This window comes from Salminus brasiliensis, chromosome 5 (genome assembly GCF_030463535.1).
Source record: "Salminus brasiliensis chromosome 5, fSalBra1.hap2, whole genome shotgun sequence".
In the NCBI taxonomy this organism is placed as follows: domain Eukaryota; kingdom Metazoa; phylum Chordata; class Actinopteri; order Characiformes; family Bryconidae; genus Salminus; species Salminus brasiliensis.
The window spans coordinates 44564024-44580571 of record NC_132882.1 but is presented as its reverse complement, the minus strand read 5'-3'; the positions used below and the strand labels follow the sequence as shown (position 1 = coordinate 44580571).

Sequence of the window (16548 nt, the reverse complement as noted above, 5' to 3'; positions counted from 1 at the left end):
ATTTAGGCCATAGTATTAGTGTGTATTTGTACGCAATTGGGACACAACCAGTGTGAGGAGAGTGTGTGATGATTGAGATCTGCATTTAGCGCCATGCTAATAGGTGACTGTAAGGTTCCATTACTTTCTAGCGTAGCGTGTTAGCGCTCTGTGCGATAAACAGGTTTAAACGCTGTACCCCAGCCGTGCCAATAAAGCTCCTTTGATTTGAGCTGAAGTAGAAGTGATTTAGTCTAGAGAGAGAGAGAGAGGGGTCAGCGGGAGGGATATTTACTCTAACACTTTCTCCGTCTCCGGACAGCGGGCAGTGTGGAAACGTCTGAACGTCCATAGTGGAGCAATAGGTGGAAGACAGAACGTCAGGGAGGGAGGCGAGGGAGCGGGGAGGAGGGGGAGGCAACCCACGCAAAAAGGAACTTTTTACAGGCCAGACCAGTCTTTTCCACCCTCTCCCTCTCTGCCTCTCGCTCTCCCTCTGGCTCTCTCTCTCTCATTTTCTGTAAGCTACACTTACAGAGGACAAAAGTATTGGGACACCTGCTCATTCATCGTTTCCTCTGAAATCACGGGTATTAAACCAAGCTTTTGTTGGAGCAACTGTCTCTGCAGTCCAGGGACAAAGGCTTTCTTCTAGATTTTGAAGGAGCATTGCTGTGAGGATTTGATTGCATTCAACGACGAGAGTAGTTAGTGATGTCAGGATGTTGGATGATGATGATCACCACACCACCTCATCATCCCCAACTTCTCAACTTGTATTGGATGTATTGGATGGAGCACCATCCATCATTCTAGTAAATGAAATGAATATATGTGTTGTAGTCATGGCAACCGGAGCCTGGTTCCATTTACCTCCACTGTAAAAAAAAGTTAGATTCGGTACGTTTCTCTATAATGCAGCACAACTTCACACCAAACCCCCTCAAACAAATTTCAGTTTTGTCAATATTCTCCATTCCCACCCACCCGCTTTAATTAGCACAATGGCATCAGTGCAGGAAGGAAAGGAATGCTAACTGCTAATTCTGGCTAGCATTACCCGCCCTGAGTGGGGGGGGCAAGGTAGGACAATTGTGCTCTCTGAGACTTCGGACATGGATAGCTGGCCAGACAGAACCTGCTATCTCCTGACGACAGAGCCAGCGCTTAGACAGCTGGGCCACTCGGGTTTGAGGCTGGTATTGTTGAAAACGGGAAGATCAGTGTAGTGGTTTGACTGCACCGACCAAACATACAGTGTGTTAAATCTCCCTCTGTCAGGCTCTCGACATCACAACGGCCTGTTAACGTTTTGCAGACTGTATTTCAGACACGTTCTGTCTGTGAACACGTCAACACACACACACACACTCTCTGTCTCACTCAGGCACACACACACACACCGGACTCTCCGTGCACTGAAGAACGTGAACCGTCTTTCTCCTCTTCTCGGCCGGCCTAAACATTCTTTCCTCGTCTGTCACCGTACGTGCCGTCTGACACTCTCTCTTTTTCACGCTCTCTCCCTCTCTCTATGGCTTTCTGTGTCTCTCTATCAATGTTTCTGTCCAGTTTAAATGAAGGGAGCAGTATTGGCACACAGCTGAAGCCTGGGACGATGTTATCTCTCTCGCTCCCTCTCTCTCCCCCATCTCTGTCCATCTCCCTTGCCATCTCTCCTTCCTTCCTTCCATCCGCCGGAGGAAGAGTAGGTGTCGGAGGCAGAGGCCTGAACGTAAACAGGGGGGCTACTAAACAAAAAACAAAAACAACCGGATGTAAACAAGATACAAGTATGTAAACAGGTCTGGTCACTGGCCCAGCGACGCTGAGACGATCAAGCAGGAAGATTTGATTATTGTCTGCTTTCCTAGCTCTCTCTCTTTCTCTCTCTCTCTCTCTCTCTTTCTCTCTCTCAGAAAGCTTTACTCGCACGATCGTATTTAATTACAGTGTTGACGAAGCATTCATAATCCGTTTACCACAAACCAGACTGTTAACCCCGTAACCCCCCCCTCCGGACTTTTATTCAGCCATTAATCGTGAGGCTTATTACTCAGCAGGTTTAGTAGCTTGGCCAAAAGATTGTGGACACCCTTCCAGTGATTTGAACAGAGCTCCAGAGAACGGTCCAGAGATCCAACTGTTAGGCATGATGGTGAATGGATCATGCTTTGAGGAACTGCTAGCGGGAAGAACTGGTTCAGTTGAATACCAGCAAATTCTCAAAGCAAACATCAATTGTACACTATCTGTAAAAAAAACTAAAATAAAACGCTGCTGTGAGGGTTTGATTGCATCCAGCCACACCTTAGCATAAGTAAGGTCAGGGTCTGCCACTCCAACTCAACTCAAAGGTATCAGATGGAACTCCATCACTCCATAGACAGAAACGCACAGTTCCACAATCCAGCTGTTAAGCTTGGTGGTGGATGGATCACGCTTTGGGCCGCATGGGGAACTTTTCACTGGTAGAAAAGATTAAATTACTGTCTGGCCTGACCTCATCTGGACTTTCATCTTTAACTTTATGCCTTTTGGAGATCAGGTCATCTTCTACTCGCTTTGCTATTCACACTACCAGATATTCCGACCAGTGGTGCCCAAACCCTTGCATGCCACTGTACACCCTCTCTCTCGCTGTCTATTGCTCTGTGTCTCTCTCTCTCTCTTTCTCGCTTTCTCTCTCTCCTGAGACTGTAGTCCAGGAACTCTGCGGAGGCCGAGGCCAAAACAGTAAGAAAAGGAATGAAAAGAGAGAGACGTGGGTGGGGGGTCAGGGGGGGTGCACTATTTTTAGCACATTCTTTCTTGTAAAGGGAAGGCTCCCGAGAGACGCAGCTCGTTCATTCCCGGCGTCTTTGTCAGGCCTGGCTGGGTTCTTGTGTGTCTGTGTGTGAGTGAGTGCACGAGAGGTGCTATGTAAGTGACCCTTTACCCCAAGATTACCCTTTGCTTACCGGACCCCATGATAATACACACACACACACATACATACACTCATATACTGGGCAGTACCCTCCCCTTACTGGACACCTTCTCCCGTCTGTCTGCGTCACAGGCTGTTATTCTTCGGAAGAATCTCACGGCTGAAAAACAGGCACACACAGATGGGAGGGGTGAGCAAGATAAAGAGGAGGAGAAGGACAAGATAGCATAGAGACAGAAGGAGAGAGAATGAGAGAGAGAGAGAGAGAGAGAGAAAGGGAGAGAGAGAAAGGGAGAGTTTGACAGTCTCGGGAAAATCTAAATGAATGAGTGATGCGATCCGAGGAGGCCGGAAAGACAAAAGACTCTGGAATGCACCGACGTCACACACTTGTCCCACTGACTGGACTTGTCAGCGTGACCCCAATGATCTGAGTGACGATGCCCTTTAGAGCAACTCACACACACATTTCAAATGTCACTTAAATAAATGACTGCAGTTTGCACCAAATTCAAACAGGTCCTAAACATCCGGCTCCACAGGACATCTGCAGTTAGACTGGTCACTGGTCAGCTACAGGCTTATAAAAGGGCAGCCGATAATTAGCATGGGTACTGTACCCCAATCTAACTCAATTTAAAGAGCTGAAACTGTACTATAGTGAAAGTATGGTACTGTATCTCAATTTAACTCAATTAAAAGAGCTGAAACTGTACTATAGTGAAAGTATGGTACTGTACCCCAATCTAACTCAATTAAAGAGCTGAAACTGTACTATAGTGAAAGTATGGTACCATATCCCAATCTAACTCAATTAAAAGAGCTGAAACTGTACTATAGTGAAAGTATGGTACTGTATCCCAATCTAACTCAATTAAAGAGCTGAAACTGTACTATAGTGAAAGTATGGTACTGTACCCCAATCTAACTCAATTAAAGATCAGAAACCAAGATAGCAATTTTGGGACATACTAGACTCACCAACCAAATGGGTTTAGTGCTTCCACTCTTTGACCACTTCATGAGCTCCACTTACCTTACACTTCTACTGTACAGGTGTTCAGTTACAGACGGTAGCCCCTCTGTTGCTACACAGATTAGCACCCCCCCCCCCCCCCATTCATCATTGGTCAGTTTTTGACCACAGGACTGCTTGGATGGTGGAGCATTTTTAGCACAGCAGTGACAATGACATGGCAGTGGAATGTGATGTTGCTGGTACAAGTGTATCAGGAATCAGTATTGCACCACCCAAAAGCATCCCAGAGTGACCTTGTGGTCTGAAACTGACCACTGATGAAGGCCTAGATTATGGCTAAAACAAACTGTGTGTCAGCAGATGAGCTGCGGTCTCTAACTGCACAACAGTAAGGTGGAGGAACTAAGGGAGATGGGGATTCTGATGAAGTGGCCAGGAAGTGTATGGTATAGTTAATGGAGATGAAAATGACATGAATGGCAAAAGTACTTTGAGGTGAGGAATGGCTGAAGGAGATAGCAACAGCTGAGCTCTTGCCTCACCCTGCTCTGGTAAATATCCCCCCACCCCCCACCCCCATTCATTCTGTTCGTTTCACTCAATGGAATGTGTTATATGACCCTCATATGGACGGATGTATTTTTAGCAATCTGTTTACATACCCGATAACCCTCCCACGCTGGCAGGGTCAACGTCCATGTACAACACTGTTCTCAACTCATACACAAACACCCATGCCTGTCTCCTATTAACATCGCCCACTCAGTACCTCAGTTTTTTTCTCTCCCTTCCATCCTGTCCTAGGTATGGTAGGAATGTGAGGAATGGCACAGTCATGGATAGAGGGAAATTCCCTGAAGGAAAGACAAGAGGAAACCAAGAAACAGACAGACAGTTGAGAATGGAGGGGAAAGGAGGGATGAAGGCATGAGAAAAAGGGCAGACGGAGGGGTCGGCCGGATGGGCGGCGGACGGTGAGAGCAAGGAGAGAACGAAAACAGACCGCCTTTGATGGAGCAGGATCAATTGGCTTGGCGGCCAGTAAGGCGCCGAGAATGACTCACCCCAAACTGACCGCAGGTCAGGCACCACACCTCTCACTGCACCTTCTGCAGGACATCTCTCAGACCCCAGGCCTGCTTCTCACTCTGCACACAAAACTATCCAGATTGGCTGTGTGGTTCAACGGCAGGGGCCACTGTCTAGGTAATTTGGAAAGTGAAGAAACAGTACCATCTACACCACTGTAGCCGATGCAGTCCTCTCTGAACTGAACTGTAGCCCAACAAAATACTGTATGAACCAACTACAGCCAGGCAGCACTCTGTAAAACCCACACCTGCCTGATAAAAATGACATCCAACTGTAATCCCAGAAAATTCCGACTGTACCCAACACAATTCTCTCTGAACCCGACACAATTCTCTCTGAACCCGACACAATTCTCTCTGAACCCGACTGTACCCGACACAATGCTCTCTAAACCCGACTGTACCCGACACAATGCTCTCTAAACTCGACTGTAGCGACCCAATTCTCTCTGAACCCGACACAATGCTCTCTAAACCCGACTGTACCCGACACTATGCTCTCTGAACCCGACTGTACCCGACACTATGCTCTCTGAACCCGACTGTACACGACACAATTCTCTCTGAACCCGACTGTACTCGACACAATTCTCTCTGAACCCGACTGTACCCGACACAATTCTCTCTGAACCCAACTGTACCCGACACAATGCTCTCTGAACCCAACTGTACCCGACACAATGCTCTCTGAACCCAACTGTACCCGACACAATTCTCTCTGAACCCGACTGTACCCGACACAATTCTCTCTGAACCCAACTGTACCCGACACAATGCTCTCTGAACCCAACTGTACCCGACACAATGCTCTCTAAACTCGACTGTAGCGACCCAATTCTCTCTGAACCCGACACAATTCTCTCTGAACCCGACTGTACCAACACAATTCTCTCTGAACCCGACTGTACCCGACACAATTCTCTCTGAACCCGACTGTACCCGACACAATTCTCTCTGAACCCGACACAATGCTCTCTTTACCCGACTGTACCCGACACAATGCTCTCTTTACCCGACTGTACCCGACACAATGCTCTCTAAACCCGACTGTACCGGACACAATGCTCTCTAAACTCGACTGTAGCGACCCAATTCTCTCTGAACCCGACACAATTCTTTCTGAACCCGACTGTACCCGACACAATTCTCTCTGAACCCGACTGTACCCGACACAATTCTCTCTGAACCCGACTGAACCCGACACAATTCTCTCTGAACCCGACTGTACCCGACACAATTCTCTCTGAACCCGACTGTACCCGACACAATTCTCTCTGAACCCGACTGAACCCGACACAATTCTCTCTGAACCCGACACAATTCTCTCTGAACCCGACACAATGCTCTCTGAACCCGACTGTACCCGACACAATTCTCTCTGAACCCAACTGAACCCGACACAATTCTCTCTGAACCCGACACAATTCTCTCTGAACCCGACACAATGCTCTCTGAACCCGACTGTACCCGACACAATTCTCTCTGAACCCAACTGAACCCGACACAATTCTCTCTGAACCCGACACAATTCTCTCTGAACCCGACACAATGCTCTCTGAACCCGACTGTACCCGACACAATTCTCTCTGAACCCAACTGAACCCGACACAATTCTCTCTGAACCCGACACAATTCTCTCTGAACCCGACACAATGCTCTCTGAACCCGACTGTACCCGACACAATGCTCTCTAAACTCGACTGTAGCGACCCAATTCTCTCTGTACCCGACACAATGCTCTCTGAACCCGACACAATTCTGTCTGAACCTGAGTGTAGCCCAACAAATCTCTGCCCTGATCCGACCATGGCCTTGACAAATCTAACTGTAGTCTTTTAAAATTCTCTCGGAACCAATATTCATTGCATCCGATGATAAATTAAGTTATTATACAGTTAACAGAATAGAAAACATGTCAGCCCAGAAAATTGCTTCAGTTCCAGTGGATTGGGAATTCTGTCTGTAAGTGAGCTAGAACTAATAACACAACGTGGCTTAAACCAGGGCAAAGCAGAAAGAAGGAGATCGGATTATGGGACCGCCGGTGTAGTTTCCTGGGGTTACATCACCGTTTATACTGCAACAGGCCGTGAGCAAGGGCATGCCGTCTTCCTCTCACCCTGACAAGGAACACACACATACAAGCCGCTGACCTCACACACACACGAGGCCCGGATCCCGCATTAGACCCTCGTATCTGGGTTTAATGCGACGAGTTAAAGAGAGGAGCGAGAGAAATGTATCTTGGGCGGAGCCGCAGACGGGTTTGCCAGTGAGGAATGATCTGGAACGACGGTTGTGGAGACCCACAGGAAAAAAGAAAGAGAGACAGAAAGACAGAGAGACCCTGCAGAAAGGGAGGAGCAGGGGCTTCTGGTTAACGAGGCATTGCCCAACAGATTGGCAGGAAGAAACAGCTGTGTCATCTCCCCATCAGGATAAAAGGAAGAATGAAAGGATTGCTTAATGTTTTCTTTCACTGGCTGTCACTGATGTGGAGAGTGAGACGGCTTTTGGATCCGTCTCAAGCCACGCCCAGTCGATGATTTACAAACGACATGCTGTAATTTGCTCAAATGAGAGCAAGAATGGCCGAATGATGTCAGAGGGTTTTCCGTGCCGTTGCAGAGCTGTTAGCTTTCACACACAGACTCAGACACTCATGCACACACATACAAAGAAACCCTTTTTCAATAGCCTTCAATTAAACAAAGAAATTGCTACTGAAGCAGCATCAAGAAGCCCACCTGCAGAAGCCAGAGTCTAGTCTGGTTGTGACGTCACACAAGACGAAAGAAGGCAGCTGCAGGGCTCCCAGGCGATACAGACCCATAAAAGTACAAAGTACAATTGTCAATTAACTAATGCTATGATATAAAACATACAGAAGCGGCTGTTCGGATTGGTTGATAAGCAATTTTAGATGCCAAGCACCTCATTAAGCTGGCTTGTAACTCACTTATTCACATTTATCAAGACTGTCCACAGGTGGCAGGGCGCTGTACTGAATCGCTTTTGGTGCTTCACATCAATGACACTGTAACACCATACCTACATCAGCTCAGTGACCAGAGTTCACTTTACTCTAATCTGCTAGGACCTTCGAAGTGTTGGCTCCATCATCAGCAGGTCGCAGGTTCGATTCCCAATGATGCCACAGCCCTCTGTAGCCAACAGTCCAAGAAAGCAAAACTGGCCTCACTCTCTCTGCGGATGTAGGATGGTCCTCCTTCTCCTTCTGCAACTAAGTGGGGACCCTTGTTAGCTGACAGCTGATAAAATTAGCAGTTAGCATTATCCTCCAAGCATGTTGCGCTCCAGTGGTGTTGCGTTAGCGGCAGGTTTTACGTGAACTAAAATTCTTTCCCAATTTAGCTGAGCCACTCACTAGGACTCCCCCTATCACATGCTCCCTACATTACAAGGAAGGCGAGGACAAGCACATGCTTTCTCCGATACATGTGAAGTCAGCCACTGCCTCTTTTCGAACTGCCGCCAGTGCAGCATCACTAGGCAGCCAACGCGCTCTGAGGAAAGCACTGTATTCCCCGCCCTGATATGTCAACTAACTGACGGCTGTGAGTTTGATTCCCAGTGATCCCACAGCCACCTATAGTGTCCTAAATGTTCACACAGAAGGTGTTTTTAAAGACCCAGCGCTGGGAGCATTGTGTGATGGTGGAGTCTTAGCTAGTGGAGGGCGACTGGGAATTTGGGGAGCTCTTAAATTGGGTAGCTGTCTAAATTGGGTGATCTAAGCATTATCTGAACTGGTGTGGATAAGATGGCCCTCCCTCTGGTGTCTGGTGTTAGCAGCAGTTTGAGAAGATGTGGTGGAGGAAGCACATGCTAGCCCTCACTCTCCCAGCACTGAGAGGGATTTATAGCTAGTGTGTGGAAATTAAAAATAAGAAAATAATTGGGGTGAAATTAACATCATGGCTTTGATTAGGTCGCAGTAGGAGCCGAAAATGAGCATTAAGTGATTATTTTCAGTAGCGTCAATTCCTGCCTATTAGGGCTGGAGTCCAGCACTGTTTCATTGCTAAGTTGAATCAGGTGTATGCGGGGAAGTCATTAGGCCTGTAAATCTCTGACCTCGAACCAGCTTGAATTGATTCTAACTCTTCAAGAAATTATTTATTTATTTGATATGGGTAATATCGGTCCATACTTTACTAAATATATTATCTGGATTGATCGTAATCAGTTCCAGTGTTCCACAACTGCTGCTTTTGAAGGGTTCCCTCAGCTGCATTTTTACACCCCTAGAAATGACCAAACTGTGTTGGACTACAGCCCTCCAGGACCGGTTAGAGAACCTGAGAGAGGATTTACCGTGCATGGAATTGTAACGAATTCAGGTTACAGAAAACAAAGGGGGTTTTATGAGTAATGCACTGAGACAGAAGTAAGCAAAGAGTCCAGGAGTGGCGGATCAGTGACTCCTGAAGCGTCCAGCAGGCTAAAGGGTTTAAGTGCCTATTAGTGGATTGTGGAGGCGTAATAAGGGTTGATGGAGTAGACGCAGAGCTGCAGCCGCAGCCAGGACCAGGAATCCTCACCATACCTCAGGAGGAGAGAGAAACAGAGAGTGAGAGAGAGAGTGAGAGTGAGCGAGAGAGAGCAAGCGCTCCCCTTTCTGACACTAATATGGAAAAAACCTTGTTTGGAGTGAATACGAGTGCAAATATTATTCTTCCTGGGTATTACCACTGCGAGCGCCTCGGCACGGCCAGCTAAAGCGGCCCGGGACAAAAAGCCCAAAGACTTTCTCAGCACCTTCAAAGGGAGCCTACATAAAATAAACAGGGCCATCAGATTACAGGCGCTAACTCGGCTCAGTGTTGGGCCCGGTGAGTGTGGGGTCCGCTCAGTCAACACGATGACGCAGGACGGAACAAAAGTGCGACAGAAAAAGCAAAGCCTGTCGGAACACAGCCCCAGCCCACAGCACTGCTGACCCTACTGACCAGTACTCTACACAGGAGAGACGAGAGGAGAAGAGAAGTGAAGACTTGAGAAGAGACAAGAAGAGAAGAGACGATTTAAGAAGAACGAAGAAGAGAAGAGACAAAAGGGTTTGAGAAGAGGAGAGAGGAGAGAAGAGGAAATATAAGAAGAGAAGAGACAAGATTTGAGAAGAGAAGAAATGAGAGGAAAGAAGAAGAGAGGATTTGAGAAGAGATAAAAAGAGATGAGAAGAGAGGAGAATAGAGGAGAAGCTAAGATTTCAAAGGTAAAGAACATTTGAGAAGAGAAGAGAAAAGAAGAGGACTCGGAAATATGAAAAGAGAAGAGAAGAGATGAGAAAAGGAGAGAACTGAAGATTTGAGAAGAGAGGAGAAGAGATGAGAGGAGAAAAAATGAGAAGAGGAGATTTGAGAAGAGAGGAGAGGAGATGAGAAAAGTAGAGAATTGAAGATTTGAGAAGAGGAGATCTGAGAAGAGAAGAGAAAAGTAGAGGACTCGAAAATATGAAAAGAGAGGAGAATAGATGAGAAGAGGAGATTTGAGAGGGGAAGAAGATTTGAGAAGAGAAGAGAAAATTGGAGAAGATAATATTTGAGAAAAGAAGAAAAATGAAAAGATGAAGAGAGGAGATGAGATGAAAATAGAAGAGAAGAGAAAAGGAGAGAACGGAGGAGATGAAAAGAAAGGAGAAGAGATGAGAACCGGAGATTTGACAGGAGAAGAGGAGAGAATATATGAGAAAATATAAGAGTAAAAGAGGTGAGAAGATTTGAGAAGAGAGAGGAGAGGAAAAGAAATTTGAGAAAAGAATAAACTAACAGATGGCAAGAGAGAAAACAGAAGATTTGAGAAGATAAAAAGAAGATAAGAGAAAAGAAAAGTAGAGAAGAGATGAGAAAGTTTGAGAAGAGCTGAGAAGAGAGGTATAGAAGGTGGTGGAGAGTAGGGGATGGGTGTGTTAGCAGAAAATAAACTCTGTACTGGATGGGTCTGCATTAAAAAGGAGGTCAGCACAGGGGGAAAGGTGGGGAGGGAAATAAAGAGTAAGGGTGAGGGTGGAGTGAGAGAAAAAAGATGAGAGATGGAGGGAGTGGAGGAAAAGGTAGAGCGAGAGAGCGAGAGGTAAAAAGGATAGAGACAGGCCAGACAGAGACTGGGGCCGAGCGACTGGAGAAAGTAATGATATTTAGAGGTTGAGCTGTGTGTGTATGTGAGTGTGCGTGTGCATGTGTGTGTGTGTGTGTGTGTGTTGAGGTTTTCGAGGGTAACCCCAGTCACCTCTCTAACACTGGGCAGCCTCTCTCTGACAGTATGACATCACAGGGCCCTTTTATACGGCGGCCCGTTGATGACGTAATCAACCTGGCAGCAGGAGAAAGTGAATGTGTCTCTGGAGAGAGCCTGGGTGTTTCACTCGCCCTGAGTCTAACCCCAAACACACACACATTCACACACTCATACAGGTTTGTTTTCAAGCCTTGTCAGGACATGGGGTCATATACATGGTACTGCGCAAAAGCCTAAGGCCGTCAAGAAAGAAGCAGTGTGTGTTTAAACTATATAACATTAGAATAAACCCAAATTAACATAAAGTCAGTGGTCAGTGAGAGTGTCTACCTATAATTAACTCTATATAACATTAGAATAAACCCAAATAAACATAAAGTCAGTGGTCAATGAGTGTCTACCTGTAATTAACTATATATAACATTACAATAAACCTAAATTAACATAAAGTCAGTGGTCAATGAGTGTCTACCTGTAATTAACTATATATAACATTACAATAAACCCAAATTAACATAAAGTCAGTGGTCAATGAGTGTCTACCTGTAATTAACTATATATAACATTACAATAAACCTAAATTAACATAAAGTCAGTGGTCAATGAGTGTCTACCTGTAATTAACTCTATATAACATTACAATAAACCCAAATAAACATAAAGTCAGTGGTCAATGAGTGTCTACCTGTAATTAACTCTATATAACATTAGAATAAACCCAAATTAACATAAAGTCAGTGGTCAGTGAGAGTGTCTACCTGTAATTAACTCTATATAACATTAGAATAAACCCAAATTAACATAAAGTCAGTGGTCAGTGAGAGTGTCTACCTGTAATTAACTCTATATAACATTAGAATAAACCCAAATAAACATAAGGTCAGTGGTCAGTGAGAGTGTCTACCTGTAATTAACTCTATATAACATTACAATAAACCCAAATAAACATAAAGTCAGTGGTCAATGAGTGTCTACCTGTAATTAACTCTATAAAACATTAAAATAAACCCAAATAAACATAAAGTCAGTGGTCAATGAGTGTCTACCTGTAATTAACTCTATATAACATAAGAATAAACACAGGTAAAGTTGTTGAGATGGTGGTTAGAAGAGCACAGGTTTGAGTGCTGATCTTGTCTGTATGGAGTTGTTCAGTTCCACCAGCAGCTCAGCTGATTTACTCTACTGAAGAACTGGTAAGATAAAGTAGGTCTCAGATGGGAGCTGGGAATGCTGGCCTTCCTCCAGGAGAGGCCTGGAGATGGTTTAGCTACTAATTCATGTGTAAATATTTATATGTTATGTGGCCCTTATAAATAATTTATTTGTAAGTACCTACAATTTAATGATGAGTCCCATCTGCACGATTGATATGTAAATATATTTATATATCTATGTAATACTTTGATTCATGTGTATGACATGCTGTTGGGCCCTGTTACACTGGTGTTTCTACAAAGTCAGGATATTTTTGTCCTGCAAATGTATGAAAACATAAACATGTGCACACACACTTTTGCGCACATGCCCAGAGCAGTGAAGGAAAGTATGGACGGCTAGACTGAACTGACCACAGTGGGTGCAGACATGGCCAATGCTTAAACATACACACACACACACACACACAAATGAACAGAGATTTCCAATCAAACGATTTGTGATCTAGTGATGTGTTTTGATATACTGTTTTTATAGAAAATGTATCCTATTTACCAAAACGTGCATATGTAGAAATTCTCTCCGGCTATAAAAGCGATTAGCGCTGATGAATCCATTAATGTCAGTTTACGACAGTGTGGTCTAAATCATAGAGCAATTAACGTCACAGCCAGAAAGCAAACCATGCATTCTCACATCACAAAGAACATGACGCACATTCCTGGCAAACGTCAGCGAGTCTTTTTACTTGAGTCAAAAATGCTAACATTTGTAAGAACAATTGCAAGCCAACAGGCACTGGCTATGGAAACACAGCATACTAGCCTCCATTCATTCTTTGCCACATTAGCATTGTTAGCATTGTTTGCTCAAGATGTTCTTCTAAGACCAGAAAGTCTCTTCTACATCAGTTTAGCTCCTTTCAAAAAGAACAGCCTTCTGTATCAAAGCTAACGGTAACAACTAAGTAAGCCGAGGCTATGAAGTAATCTCCTCTGATCGCTCAGATCTACAGTTGGCTAATATGACCATATATTATCTGTTACGATGAATTTGTGTAATCATACACTTTCTGAAGGTTGCTTCTCTCAAAAACTACTTGCTTTATAAAGTAATGACCTATCTGTATTTAACAATATGTCCCATATATATATATATATATATATATATATAAGGACCTACGTGTAATAATATGTTACAAATAATCTTATTAATATCCATCTTAAAAACAATTATTATGAATAATTTAAAGTCAGTTAAGCAAGTTTTGGCACAGCCTAAAACAAACCGTGCATTTTCTTGTAAAGACACACCAGAAGAACGCCAGTTTAGCTCATTTTGAAAAGAACTGCCCTCTGTGTTAGAGCTAACAGTGATGTTAATATGGATATCTAATGTGACCCGTATGTATAATTTATGCGTAAGTATCTAAAAGTAATCATGGCCCGCATGTATGGTGTTTATTTAAGTAATAATGTATCCCATATTATTGTTCCCTCAACAAACTGACAATAAGAATCATTATATACACCAGCAATGATTAATAACGTACATTTGAAACACTCACAGCTTATAATTTGCTTATGCCACTCTTACGTCACCTTTATGACGCTGCAGTTCTGGCTGAAGTGTTGCTTTGGTGCCGGAAATCTCCTGAGGGCCTGAAGGCCTTGGCCTGGAAAGTCCCAGCAGTGCCTAATCAGCATTTCACAACAGAGAGAGAGAGAGAGAGAGAGAGAGAGAGAGAGAGAAAGAGTGAGTACAGCTTTCCAGAAGCACTGAGAATAAAAGCAGATTAGAGCAATTAGCACTGTATGGACACATGGAGTGTGGGGGGGCAGGGGGGGGGGACCCCTGACCTGGTCTGACTTCTAATGTAGACTTCTAAGAGTTTTAATGTGTTTATAAAATTGTGTCACTGCATAAACTCCACAGCTATCCTCCACAGTCATTCCCTGTATGTGTTTATGATCAGCCTTGTTCTCTGCCACAGCTATAAACCCTACAACAGCTGTTCCTAATGAGACCGAGCCAAGAGATCCTCCACATCTCTTAGCAGGCCTTACAACAGCTGTTCCTTATGAGAGGGCAAAGGGCTTCTACAGAGCAGCTCAGCTATCTAAATGTTAGCCCTACAACAGCTACGCAGAGTGAGATGACAAGAGTGGTCTTTCACATCTGCCAGCTATGCTATACAGGCAAAAGTATTGGGACACACCTCCAATTATTGAATTCAGGTATTTGATATTGTTGCCCGACAATAAGAACATGATCTGCTTGCTAATGTTGCCATACAACTGTTTTTAATGGGAGAGCAAAGTGACCCTCAGCTGTCGTTAACCCTAAAACAATTAATCTTGACTAGAGGGATGAGAGCGATACTCCACATCAGCTGGCTAACGTTAGCACCACAACAGCTATTCCTAATGAGACAGAGCAGACTGATCCATTCCAGATCTATTAGCTAATGTTAGCTCTATAATGGGTAAGAATGAACCTGGGGAGATCAGCTATCTAACGTTAGCCCGACAACAGCCAGGCATAGCTCAGCCTAACAACAACATGATCAGCTAACTAATGTTAACCCTATAATTCCTAACCAGATAAAGCTAATTAATACTCCTAATTAGCTAGCTAACGTTAGCCCTAAGAGATAAGAGATAACCACAGAGATAAGAGTGAATCTCCAGATCGGCTAGCTATTTTTAGCCCTACAACAACCATAATTAGCATAATCAACATACTAATGTTAACCCTATATTTCCTAATGCGAGAAAGCTAAATAATACTCCTGTTTAGCTAGCTAACGTTAGCCCTACAGAAGGTAGGCCTAACTAGGCCTAACACTATGATCAGCTAGCTAACATCAGCACTGCAGTTCCCAATGAGAGAAAGCAGAGCGATCCTCCTGATCAGCTGGCTAACGTTAGCACCACAACAGCTATTCCTAATGAGACAGAGCAGAGTGATCCATTCCAGATCAATTAGCTAATGTTAGCCCTATAAAACTGTATTCCTAACAAGAGAGACAAGAATGGGCCTCCAGATCAGCTGGCTAACGTTAGCCAAATGTCAATGAAAAAAAAGTTCATATTTTAAAGCATCTCCTACTGAGAAGCCTGCCTAGATAACCTTCTCCAGTTTGATGTAAATGGTAAAAAAACCCAACAAAACAGAAAAAGTCAGGCTGTATATCGCGAAGCCCCGTAACACCTTCCCATGTCCTCGACTGACCTACAGACGCCAGTTGGGCGGCATCAATCAAAAACATGTTCTGCCGTGCATAAAAAAGCTACTCTGTAAAATACACAGATTTGCTCCAAAGTGCAAACAACAGGGCAACGACGTACGTACACACACACTCTCACACTCACACCATCCCCTCCTCTCTCAGTTTACTGACTCAGCTGTTTTGTAGGAAGCCGATGGTCTTTGAAGAGCGGAAGAATCTGTCATTACTGAGAGATGCAGAAAAAGCGAAGGAGCGCTGGAATAAGTGCTCTATTGTTTGCTCTCTCTCTCCCCCCGTATCCCAAAAATAATTGTTTCTCCCTAATTACAGAGAGGTTCTTCAACAGGTGTGGGGAGCTGCACCTGGAGGCATGCGAGTATGTGTGTGTGTGTGTGTGAGAGAGAGAGAGAGAGAGAGAGAGAGAGAGTGTGGCATGCTTAATGGGTGCAGATGAGGGCATACACGTTTACATTGTGTGTGTGTGTGTGTGTGTATGCGTGTGAGTGGTGGGCTGGTAGATGGGTGTACATGTGTGTGTGACTGCATACACACAAGCTTGCATTCTGTAAGAGTGGATGTAGTTGGTTATTGGGAGCAAATACGTTTTTAGGGGTTTTTAGGGTTTTGTCATGTATTCGTATCTTTGTGGGGACCCAAAACAACAGGTATTCTTAAAAAAAGGATTTTAAAGATCTTCCTAACCTCACATGTGTCTGAAAACTTCTGTCCACTGAGACCCTGTTTACACCTGGTCGCATCATGTGATTGTATCTGGATTGTATCCTGATTTTTCTTTTTTTTTCTATTTATTTCTAATTTTACCTCATTTTTCGACCATATTTGGAAGGCCGGTTGCCCTATTTCAATTCATGTGAATTGCCCTAGCACTTAGCAGGGTGGAGACTAGACACATGTGAAG

General features: G+C 44.5%; 1 protein-coding gene across 5 annotated transcripts in view; it reads right to left on the bottom strand.

The window, feature by feature from the left end:
• Positions 1-16548, bottom strand: part of rasip1 (Ras interacting protein 1) — a 49294-nt gene that overhangs the window by 8705 nt on the left and 24041 nt on the right. For 2 of the 5 annotated variants that reach the window (XR_011979740.1, XR_011979741.1), the window contains exons 17-18: positions 13999-14092; positions 7726-8222 (exon numbers count right to left, since the gene is read on the bottom strand). The gene's annotated coding sequence lies outside the window, so the exon portion shown is untranslated. Of the gene's footprint in view, positions 1-7725; positions 8223-13992; positions 14093-16548 lie in introns of those variants that run through there. The other 3 variants (XR_011979742.1, XR_011979743.1, XM_072680577.1) reach the window with 3 other exon arrangements.